Genomic DNA, 12,658 nt, shown 5'->3' with positions numbered 1-12,658 from the left:
TTGAGAACCAGTACAATTTTCCAGATGGAGAGGCAACATTCATGGATTTCCCCATGTGTTTTTAGCTAAACTTGTTTTCAAAAAGTCACTGGGCCTACAATTATTCCACCAAGAACCTACTTGAATTAAGCATGTCCACATAAACTAATCAATCAACAGGTGATTGAGCATCCAATCTGTGAAATATGCAGATAAGATGCAGAAAGCCTCTCAGCAGGTTTTTCTATATTCATATTGTTTCTTCTTTAGCATACTTTTCTGAGGTTGACACGCTACTCTCCCTAAGAGCACTTTTCATCTTGCATAACTACTAGGCAAAATAAAGCAGCTCTCACACGCCTGCCACATCAAGATCAGATGATCCTGTCTAGCATTAAGGATCCTTTGCAGGTTTGCAGTTCAGCATGGAGACATAGAATGGGAATTTGGAAAAAAACAAATAATCTTACACCCTAATCCAAACCCACTAGATCAGAGTCTTCTTTTTAAATTAGAGTCTTTATTATAGCAAGGTTTCTAGGTTTTCAAATTGAAGTTTGGGACATATTTCTCTACCATATTCATTAATCAAAACCAAAGTACTAACTTATAATGCAGCTCATGGTCTTCTCAAGAAGAATTAAGACTGGAGGTATAGCTCAGTGGGAGAATGCAAGGCCCTGATATCGATCCCCAGCAAAGCAGAATTACATCTTTTCACTATTTCTTCTGCAGTTTCTTTGCTTATGACCTTCACTCTACCAGAAATACCCTATCTCCTTCCTGTCTACTTATATCTCTGATTGAAGCCCACTGAAAAGTTACATATCTTCCACAAAACTGAGACCATTTGAAATCATCCCAAACATACGGAATACTTTTCTGAATTTTGGTCACCCACATTTTCATCTCCTTAAATTTCTTTTTCATTCTTTATTCATTCAATAAGCCTTTTCCAAATGCTTAGTCACAGTGCAAACAAGAGTGCAGACTTGTCCTACCTTCTGTCAGATCCCAATTAAAGCTTGGTAGACACAGCCAAGAAAAGCAAGTGACAGACCTGAGGGTGCAGGGTCACAGTGGATAAAGCCACAAATTGTGTGCTTCTTCCTCAAAACTACTTCTGTGAAGTACTATTGTTCAGATATGCTAAAACATTTTGTGGTATAAAACAGATTAAACGCTTCAACCATAAGCACAAAACAAAAAGACACCGTGCTTTGTTTAGTGTTAATTTTATCTCCTATAGGGGAATCTTAAGTTTTTTAATAGGCCAATAAGATATCTTCCTTCATGTATTCAACAAATACCATCATTAAAAATAGCTCTCATTTGTCTTTTTCTGACTTCTTCAGTTTTAGACATGGTACGCACTAAAGAAACACTTGTTGATTGAAGACAGTCTTTGATCTTGAGTTGGTTACTAGGTTTACACACATGAAACAATCATTGCACATATGCAGTCTTTTCCTCCTACTCCTATTCATGACATAAGGAACTGTTCATGAATTCGCAGTGACACTTTGGTTTGCTAGTAGTATCCTTTGGATCAAAAAGTTCCTCCAGGGTGCCATGGAAGTTTCTCTTTCTCTGTAGCTAATATTTGTGTTCACTAGAGACTATGTTGGAGCACAGCCAACCAAATGGAATTGGCTAATAAAAGCTTTTGTAGGTGAGCGTTTTGGAAACAAGTTTCAAGACCATTTGCTAGCAAAATCCTCAGCAGGAGGAATTTTCACCAACATAAGTTAATGTCAAGCTTTGATTTGAAGGGGTCAAGAAAGGCAGAGGAGATTAAATACTTATGAAGTATGTAATATCCCATATTCTTCAGTAGTAAAACTAAAGTTAACCTTTCTGGTTGCTGCAAAACCACTAATCAGCTCTTTAGGTAGAAACAGATGCTTCTAGTAAACAGTCATTCTTCAAAGAACTCATGCTCCAAGCAACAGCATGAGAGTACATTAGGGTTGGCTAGTGTAAGACCTTTTGTGATCCCTTTGGCTCCTTCAATGTGATTCAAAGGCGGGCACACAGGAAACTTCAAAACCAAACTGAGTAAAAACACTATTTTCAACCAACTTAAACTAGAACTTCACAGGATCTGCTGTCAAATGAAAAGTATATATTACTCTGACTCCAGAAATCTGAAATGTCCTTGTATTTAGAATCTTCAAATTAGTTACAACTTTCTTTTGTCTAACTCGGCAGTCTTACTAAAGACAAGCATTCCCACACAATGCGTAATTTTCTCTTAGACTTTTATTTCTCTGTATAAGGAAGAAAAGGCCAACTCCCTTAATTGAGCAATTATTATTTCTTAAATGAATAAAGAGTTTGAAAATAGTGCCAGAATCCAGAGAGCAGCCTAACACTAGCAGTAGCGCAGGCATCGTCTGGCAATCCCCCGGGGCTCTAGGTGGGTGAGGCCAGCCAAGGTGGAAGGGGAATTCCTTCTTCACCTTCAGCCACCCCTTGACGTCTCCTGAAGTTCTTGAATGAATGCCAGTTAGGACCGATTTACATGTCTCCTTGGAGGTTTTATGTAACTTTTCACTAAGAACTGTTCATGTTTCTCATTTGGGCTGTTTCTTTAGAGTGGGCTTTGCACACTTACTGCTGAATATGCTGTTGGAAGATCATGCTAGGGTTTCACATTGACCTATGGCACCAGTATTTGAAAAATTCATGGAGAAGTCACTCATTTTAACTCCCAAACCTAAATTTGGGGAGGGGTTCTAACATGTTTTCTGCAATCCTGTCATCTAAGAAAAACAACAGAAAAAAGAGTTCATCTATACATATTTCATGACAAATGCCTACACAAGGAATTTTATGCTTCACGGTTTGTGCCATTATTTAAAGAATACCAATTGTTTTACAGGGTTTTATTTGTTATTTATGGAGCTGGAACCTTTTCATTGGAACTTTTACTATTTATCAGTTTTTTAAGATACTCTGTATCTCTTTTACACAATAAGTCCTTCAACTGTTTGAAGACAAGTTCTATGCTTCCTTTCAGTGTAAAGATTTTTCTTGTTAATTAAATGCCTCTTGGATTTTCAATTTCTCCTAAGGTTTTATGGCTTCCAAATTTTACCAATAAGGAGTTAGCTTTTCAGTAACTACTTTTTTTTTTTTTTTTTGGTACTGGAGATTGAACTTACAACCTCGCGCTAGCCAAGCAGGTGCTTACATGCTGAGCTAAATCCCCAGCCTTCAATAATTACTTTGAACATACTCTCCTAATACTGACTACAGTTCAAGTTGAAAGTATATAAGATCTGTATTTTAAATAATTTTTGTTAGAGTAAGTTTTTCTTGGTGATATAGTCATCTATGTTGCATAAGCTATAGTCTAGAAATTGTTATTTAACCATTAGACTGATAAACATAGCTATACAAAGCATCCTTTTTTGGTTGCCTCCATTAACAGACATTTTATTAGATACTACTAAGTGATCAAAAGCCACATTGCAGTATTGCTTTCTGCTACTGATGTAGAACTTCTCACCAGAGAACCATCACAACTTCATGTTAAAATAACCTTCATTGAAAGATAAGGTTTAGTAACCATTAAAATTGTAAAGAAAGTCTTAGATAGTATTGTTTCTTAATTATAGTTTAACAAATTTTTAGTATGTATAAAATTATAGTGACTATTCGCAAAATTCCAAGCATTTAAGGAAATACAATCAGCCTACACTTGAAATCAGAATTGAAGGCCTTTTGCATTTCTTTATATGCCAAAGATCCTCTAGTCTTTTGCAGAATGCTAAAATGATACTTTATCCAACAATGTAGATCATTAATAGCCACCCAGGTGACATCAAGAATTTAATACATCATGCTTTCCCTTCTCATTAAAACTGTTTTATTATTGAAGTTTGACCAAAGTTTCTTCTCCTTGTATTACAGATCGTGCTTTGTCCTTAATTATTTTCTTTGCTTCTCTTACCTGCATTCGAGGAAATAAAAAAAAAAAAAGATTCTTTGATCTGTCAACACAAATTATACTCAGATAAAAGTTAAATAAATCAAAAGATTTGTTTAGGAGAGTTGACATGTGAACACTAGACTTTATTTCTTTCGTTTATCAGCTTTGTTATTGAGTTCAGGTGACCTATGATAGTGACTGTCTGGAATGGGTTTCAAATTGGTTAGAAAAAATTCTAAATAAAGAACAGTGGCAAAAAAAAAAAGCATTAACAAATTAAGAAGTAAGAAAGTCCAAACATATTCTTCCATTAAATCTTGTGCTTGTGCAAGAGCTACAAGCCTCTGAAAATATTTATACATGTGGGCGGAGGCAAGTTGTCTGTTAAACTGTAAGAGGTGTTATCAGATTCATCAGCACTTGGTTGTAAATTTGACTACATAGTTTTGTATCACAGAAAAATGAGGAGAAAATATCTGATTAAAGCGTGGATTGCTACTGAGGCAACTGAATGTTGCCATAGCAATTGAGATGAAATGTGCAAGGAATGAGATAATTACATCTAACCCCTTTAGTAGTTTTGACAGCCAATGCACTGCCATAGGTAAAGTTATCTACAGTATTAAGATAAAGCACTTTCCTCATGGAGCATCTTCTTACTAGCATTTTGTTGTTCCTTTTCTAAAACATAGCTTTAGGTGTCTAATTCGAACGTTCTCTCTTAATAATCAAATGCAGTTTTGACCTTGATCTGCAACTGCCTGGAATTTCTGCTGGCTTATTGTATCAGCAGAGCTGGCGTCTATAAAACATATCAATTTTCCCCCTTTAGTTCTTAAAAAAGTACACTAAAGCCAAAGCTGTAATGCTGGAGCTTGGAATTCAATAATATCTAGAACGTGCTGCCCTCTTCAGGAGCTGGTGCTTAAAAATGCTTTTTTTAAAAAAATTTCCTAGCAGTTTAGAAATTACAAATATGAGTAGAATAATTTTTTAAGACTAGGTATCACATGCAATAAAAATTTCTAAGTTTAAAACTTTTTCTTTATATGCTTACATTAAAATTTAAATACAAATGTTTGAATTAAATTATAAATACTTATGATTAAATAACAAATAATAACTTACTTAAAACAAACTACTTTCATAGGGAGAATTCCTGAATCATTACAGAATTTCTGGCTTCCATTTTTGCTATCCAAATGTTGATTTATAAAAATGCTTAACAAAATATTATCTGTATGAAAACCTAGTAATACACCCTTCAAATCTTATTCTCTAGCAAAGGATCTTTTAAAAACTTTTGGACTAGTTGAGCAGCTAAGTGGCAGAGCCTCAGGCACTAGGTTCAATCTCACCACTGGAAAGAAAAAAGTGAGCATTAGTTTCAGTGGTTTAAAATTATAATTTGTTTTTATACATAGAAGTACTATTGTTTTTAGGAAGTTTTCAAATACATATTTAAATATAATTTTTATTCAAAATTACTGTAGTAAAAAAAGTTGTAGGGAGTAAAATATCATTATCTGGAAAATTCAAGTAAATTTCCTATGTTATCCATTAAAATTTATTCAGCAATTATGTAGTTTTGACAGACATATGAATTGTGTATTTTCTTAAAATTATGTTAATGATATTTTAAAAAACATAAAGGAAGAGAATGCAACTAATATTTAATAACATTATTATCAGGATGATATAAAGCATATTTTCTGATATCCTGACATATATCTATATACATTGATGGAAAATGTATTTTGTGCCAATTATTAAAAATAAAAAGTAAACATTTGTGAATAATTTTAAAAAATATAATTTCTTTCCCAAGTACATCTTTTCCAACTATAATTTTATTCCAATTCTTATCATGTGATGTAAATATGACCTCAATCAATAGAAAATGACAAGCAAATAAATGATTCACTATGAAAAATCATCTTGAAATTTAAATTTTGTTTCTCAGCTCCTATATCTGATTTTATTAACAAGACTCCAGACAGAAAATTTACTCACATTTGAATTAATATAATGAGGGGTCCAGGGGTTTAGCTCAGCGGTGTAAGAGTTTGCTCGGCAAATGTGAAGTCCTGAGTTCAATCCCCAGTACCAAAAAAAAAAAAAAAAAAAAAAAAAAGTTGGGTAAATTAAAGTCATGGTCATGAATGATGACTTAAGGAAACTAGAATGTTTTCCAATTTTCGCTTAAAAAATTTAGGTTTAGCTGTCTCATTGGTATTAATGAAAAATTCAACTGGGTTAAAAGGGGACTGTAAAAAATAATTGATAATTTTCTCTTAATTCTATAGTATTTGTTTTCAGAAAATAACATTTTATTCTCTGTGTAAAAGTACTTATAATAATTTCTTAATTCTAAAGTTGTTCTGTCCAAAGACATGTTTCAGAATTCTTAGAGTACTGATTTGTGCTTTGTTCAGTAGACTTACTTCATTTTTGTTTTGCTGCTGATGCATTATATTTGGCAGTTGGGATCCCTGTGGATGCAGGTATAATAAATAATAATATTTTCTTTGCTTTCTAGGGCATTTGTGGCACAATGATAAATTTCATCTTTCCCAGTATGGTAAGTAAAGACTCTTTCTATATTTGATAGTGCTGAACAAAAACAAACAAAAAAACCCTGAATTGGTATAACAAAAATGGAGTATCAGTTACTAAATACATGCATGATCTGATAATTATAAGGCAGCTTACACTTTGAGAAATAAATGCTGCATTCAAATTCCTTGAGCATTTTCAAGTTCTCAACAAATATGCTACAGGCTCTTTGACGCAAACACAAGGTTCTGTTTCTCTATTAGATTGCACTTGAATGTGGTATATTCAATATTTTGTTTTCTGCAGTAATTTATTTTAAAATATACACAGATATAGAAATAAATGTGATTTGCATTCTATGAGCAAAAAGAGAAAGCATATCTGTGATACATATTGAAAGTGGGTGACTATGAGTCCTTTGGAATTTTTACCATTACATAAAACGTGATTATAACTTATATTTGACCAGGGCTTTGCAACATCTGTGAATTTTAAAGTGCTTATTTTCTAAAAGCATACATTATAACTTCTAAGTGAGTTAAATATCATAGGATTTTGTTAAACACATAGTTTTGTTAGCTTTATGTTTTTATGACATTAAAAGTAATATTCAAGTTTAGTCTTGATCATAACTTCTTTACAATCCAAATAACAATAAAATTAATCTTATTGAATAGGAAAAGTCAGAGTAAAATATTTCTCAGCAAGTTATTACTGTATCTTATGAAAGAATTTTCCCTAGTGGTCTTGATTAATCTCTATAAAAAGAAGGTATTTTTCACTGTAGAAAAATAGCACTTTGAAATAAAGCAGTCATCAGAAAGTGTTATATTACTGAAAAAGCAGGACAAACAAACATATGTTGCATATTTCTGTATTGAAGGGAGAAAGAATTGTTATTACATTGTGGGTTTAGAAAACAGATTCACAAAAGGTACACAAAAGAGTTAGAATATAAGTATTTTAAGATTCATTTCTTAATGACGTGATAAATATGTATAGCAAGAATAAAACCATTATTTGAACAATATTGAGCAACTACTTTGAAGATAACAATACACAATATATTAACCATTGTCAATCTCCTATTATTTGTTTTGAAATTCTGTGTCACTTTTCTTGTTCTGTTTTAAAATAAAAACAAAAACAACAAAAGTTATATACATATATACACATTTATAGTAAAAAAATACTTCTCTGTACCAACTGCATGACCCAATGATATCATACAATTAAAAATAAAGTACCTTGCACCTACTTTAGGGAGGAACTAAAAATATAAATGAAAATTAATTGGAAAAATAAACAAAAATAGGATTCAAAGTGAAGATAGAGCTATACCTCTAAAATGTTTTACTCTGGTACAAAAATGCTCATAGAATTGAAGCATATGTGTGGGAAACAGGCCCCCAGTTCCACCTTGGGCTTTGTATATAAGAACTGGCACTGTATTAACTGTTTCACAAGAATGAAAGATCTACACAGAGAAAGGTTAAAACATGAAGACAAAGCATTTAAAATAAACTCGATTTTTGTTAGTAAATCACCTTTTCTGCAATAAAGAAAATAATTTCTACCTAAAACCATTGTTCATCTGGGCAGTAGCTCAGTGGCAAAGCATTTGCCTTGCATGTGTGGATTTGATCCCCAGCGCTCCCTGTTTTTTTGAAAGCCATCTTTACAACTATAATATGAAAACATGTTAAAGTCTAAGATGAAAAGAAAATAAACTACAACAGGCAGCTAAGCAAGTATAAAAACATTTTAGCAGAGTTATTCTTAACTTAAAATAATCATTGAAAAATTATTTATCAGGAATAGGAGTGTGGCTCAGTGGTAGAATGCTTGCCTAACACATGTAAGGTCCTGGGTTAAATCCCTAGTGCCACAAAAATAAGTAAGTGAATAAACAAAATAAATAATAGTAATCCTAACAAAATAACAACTACTAAAACATATGTGAGATAAAACATTCTAATCAGTGGTAACTTATTAAGGGATGAAGATTTAGCATGAAAGTATAAAATTTATTTTGAGTCCTGTTTAAATATAGTCATTTATTGCTGGACCAATAAGTTTAGAAAAAATTTAGATTTTAAAAGGTATGTGTGTAGCACTGTTCACATTCCATCTTACTGGCTCTAAGCTTACTTCAAACTGTAATGGAATTGACTACAATCTGGTAAGGTATAAACATGAGTAGAGGGCCAAGGATGCAGCTCAGAGAGAGAGAGGAAGAGAGAGAGAGACAGAGAGACAGAGATAGAGACAGGGAGACAGAGACAGACAGACAGACAGACAGAGACAGAGATAGAGGGAGAGAGAAAGCAAGAGGGAGAGAGAGAGCGAGAGAGACACAGAGACAGACAGAGAGACAGAGACAGAGATAGAGACAGAGAGACAGAGACAGACAGACAGACAGAGACAGAGACACAGAGACAGAGACAGACAGAGAGACAGAGACAGAGAGAGAGAGATGAAAAAGATGCAGGGAAGGGGAGAGAAGCGAGGAGAGAGGTGGCGAAGGGAGGGAAGGAGCGGGGAGGGAAAGAGAGGGAGGTTACAAGGCATTAAAATGTTATAAACCCATGTACCAGCTCCCCACGATGGATGTAATCATTGGGTACTGTGAGAATGTACTAATAAAAATTTTTTAAAATGAAACCTGAGAGAGACAAGGAAGAATTATTGAAATATTTGAAAAGTCAGTGGCCATTCTTAGCTATTCACCAGCTGTGAATTCTGAAGGACCAGGTGGGGTGAAGTAACAAAAGTTTGTAATGCCAGCACTTGGGAGGATGAGGCTGGGAGGATTTCTGCAAGTTGAAGGCCAGCCTGCGATGCATAGTGAGTTCTAAGACCAGTTGGGCCTACAAAGCAAGACTGTATCTCAAATGATGATGATAATAATAATAAGTAACAATAAATAACGTAAAAAGAGATTGAAGAATCAAAGACTAGCTGCATGATTTTGAATAAGAGACATCATATTAGTTGGGCTTAAAATTCTTGATCTTAGGGGCTGGGGATTTAGTTCAGCAGCATAAGTGTCTGCTTTTGAAGGAGTGTGGTCCTGAGTTCAATCCTTGTACCAAAAAAAATTTTTTGTGGTTTATTTCATTAATGGTTTATTGTATTATACATTAGGCAATTATCATTTTGTCCATTTGCTTGAAAATGCCGCAAATATTTCCAATCTAGCCAATGTCAAATTTTAGATCGGATGACAGCAATATAAGGCACTGCTAATTGGTCCACAGGTTGATTACTTATAAGATCTTGCAAAAAGCAAAGATAAAAAGCCTTCCCCTTTTTCTTCAATTAAAGTTACATGCAGTTATTGTTGTAGATTATAAATCTCTTTCGGGATTTCTGTTTCCATACAACTTTTTGGTTCATTTCACAGGAATAATATTCATCTTAATTAGCAAAAAACAATTGATGTTTTCCCCCTTTTACAAGAGGAAGTTAGTTCACTGTGTGTAATGACTCTGCCACTAGATTATCCTGCTTGTCTTTCTTTTCTTAAGGCTATATTTTTAAAGTATTTGACCACATTATCTGTTAGTAGCTATTGCTTTTATTTATTTATTTATTTTTGTCTTTTTCCTTTTTATCGGTACCAGAGATCGAACTCACGACTGCCTGCTTGCAAGGCAGGCGCTTATGCTGCTGAGCTAAATCTCCAGCCCCTAGTAGCTATTGCTTAAGAAAATATGTCTTGAGGACTCAAACCACTAAACCATTTTGTTTTTTAACCCCCAAACTTTCCTGAGCAACATTCTAAATGGGCTTATTACCATTTTCCATTACTTCAAATATGCAACTTGAAATATCAAATCAGAAAAAAGGCTTTTTGGTTTCTTACATTAAATTGTAGTACTTAGTCTCTGAAGTTAAAATGCTTGCTCTCTGATGTGTTGCGGTAACATGTAAATGGGGCATATATTTTTCTATGATTTTTTCCCCTCAACATTAAATTTTTGAGTTTCAACCCTATGCAGCATGTAGTTATAATTCATTTGTTTATACTGTGATATAATATTCTGTTATATGATACAATTTATTCAACATTCATGGATACTTGGACGTGTTGTGAGTTTTTGTGTCTTTCTTTTGTTCTTTACGGTTAGATGCTGCTTCTAGATCATTTTTATGCATGTATGCAGTAGATTGCAAATATTTCACTAGTTCAGTGGCTCTTAAACTGGGGTGATTTTGTCCCCAGACAAAATCTGGCAATACTGACCAGCTTTTTTTGTTTCTAACTGGAGGATGCTACTAATATCTCCAGGTAATGCTCAATATTCTGCAAAGGATGCTGCCAGACACCCTAACAGACATAGTTTCTGCTACAAAGAATTATCTCAGTAAAATGGCAAGAATGTAAGATTGAGAATCCCTGTTTTAGAATATTTGCTTTAAGATGAAAAGACTGCTATATAAAAATTTAAATTCAATAGATATTTCCTAACCGTTCCACAAAGGATCAGTGTTACACTCCTACCAGGAGTATAAAGACAACTGTCCAATTTTCTGTGTCCTTGTCACCATATTAAGGAATCAGGTAGTAAAAATGTCCTACTAATTTGGTGAATGGAAAATAAAAAGTCCTCAGAGTTTTAAGTTTCTTTATTACTAATGAGAATGAACATCTTTTTTCACTTAATAACAATGACGGTTCCTGTTTAATGAGGTTTATACCCCTTTAACCCATCTTAAAAATTAATTTTGATATACATAATGATCACATTCATCACTCCACACCTCCTTCTAACCATTCTGTTTCATTATTTACAAAAGCTTTGTTTCCATTTTTTCCTTCTGTTGTCTTTTTTCCTTTTGGTTTCCTTTTTTTCCTCCCCCCTCCTTTGTTCCCTTTCTCATTTGAACATTTTCTTCCTACTTCCCAATATGTACCATCTTTTGGTCCTTATTTATGGTTTTTGGTTTCTCACACAAAAGAAACAATGTGATATTTATGCACATGCACCTGATATATTTCACTTATAAGTATGTTCTCAACGTACATCCATTACACTAACAAGTCTCAAATGTATCCTTCTTTATGACAGAGTAGTACTCCATCATATACAAAAACCACGTCTCCTTTATCCATTCATCCAATGATGGGCATTTGGGCTGTTTCCAAGGTTTACCTATTAGCAGCTATGCTGCTATAAACATGGGTGGGCATATACAGCTGTAGTATGATGCTTTTAACTCTTTTGGAAAAATATCAAGAAAGGGAATAGCTGGGTCAAAAGAAATCTCTAATTTTACATATTTGAGAAATCTCCACATTGATTTCTGTGTTAGTTGTCCCAATTTACACTCCCACCAACAATGGAGAAAGGTTCTTTTTTCCCTACAGCCTCACCAGTATTTGTTGTTGCTTGATTTCTTGCTAATAGCCATTCTTTCTGGAATTATCTTCTATTAGCTGAATTGTCTTCTGTTAATTGCTTTGAAGATAATATCTATACTAATATACTGTATTTTATTTATGGGGTAAATAAATTTTTCTAGCTTGTGGATTTTTTTCATTTATTTGAGATGCCCTGCTGTATTGAGTTTTTAATCTTAATTCAGTTAAATTTTGCAAGCTTTCCTTTTTCACTTGTATATTTTATACTTAAGGAAGCTTTGCCTTTGTCATCTAAGTATTCCTGCGTTTTTGTATTTAAGTATTTATCAATTTGAAGTCAATTTTCATGGATGGTATGAGGTAGAAATAATATACTTACTGCTCTAGTATTCAAAGCTAACATTTTCAGAAATCAAATTTTCATATATATCTGATTTAATTTTTGGCTCCCTGTTTTATGCTTTGGATTGATCAATTTCTCTCCTCTCTAGAATCACCAAGATAATTTCATAATAATCTGAAGCATCAAGTATGTTTCTCTATACCATTTTTTTCTGAGGTATCCTGGCTGGCCTGGACTGTTTTTTTTTTTTTTTTTTTTTTTTTTTTTTTTTTTTTTTTTTTTTTTTTTTTACACAAATATCTCAAGAATACGTCACTGCCACAGTTTACATCCACAACACTCAACTGAAATTTGTTAGAGTCCACAGATGAATATGAAAGGAAATAACATTTTTACTATGATTTCTAGTGTTCTAAGAACATACTCTACTTTTTCGTTTATTTAGATTTTTGTTAATGTTTTTCAAAGAGATTTT

The 12,658-nt window shown here is 33.2% G+C and overlaps 1 protein-coding gene across 1 annotated transcript in view; it reads left to right on the top strand.

Annotated features, from left to right (window-relative positions):
- Adgrl2 (adhesion G protein-coupled receptor L2) overlaps window positions 1-12,658 on the top strand; it is a 612,767-nt gene that overhangs the window by 391,146 nt on the left and 208,963 nt on the right. Inside the window, exon 3 of the mRNA XM_063257703.1 lies at window positions 6,456-6,497. The gene's annotated coding sequence lies outside the window, so the exon portion shown is untranslated. The remainder of the gene's footprint in view (window positions 1-6,455; window positions 6,498-12,658) is intronic.

This window comes from Cavia porcellus, unplaced genomic scaffold (genome assembly GCF_034190915.1).
Source record: "Cavia porcellus strain 051 isolate PalLab524CR breed Dunkin Hartley unplaced genomic scaffold, mCavPor4.1 scaffold_1, whole genome shotgun sequence".
NCBI classification, from domain to species: domain Eukaryota; kingdom Metazoa; phylum Chordata; class Mammalia; order Rodentia; family Caviidae; genus Cavia; species Cavia porcellus.
The sequence above is the reverse complement of the archived record's forward strand: the minus strand, read 5'-3'. Positions and strand labels throughout refer to the sequence as shown.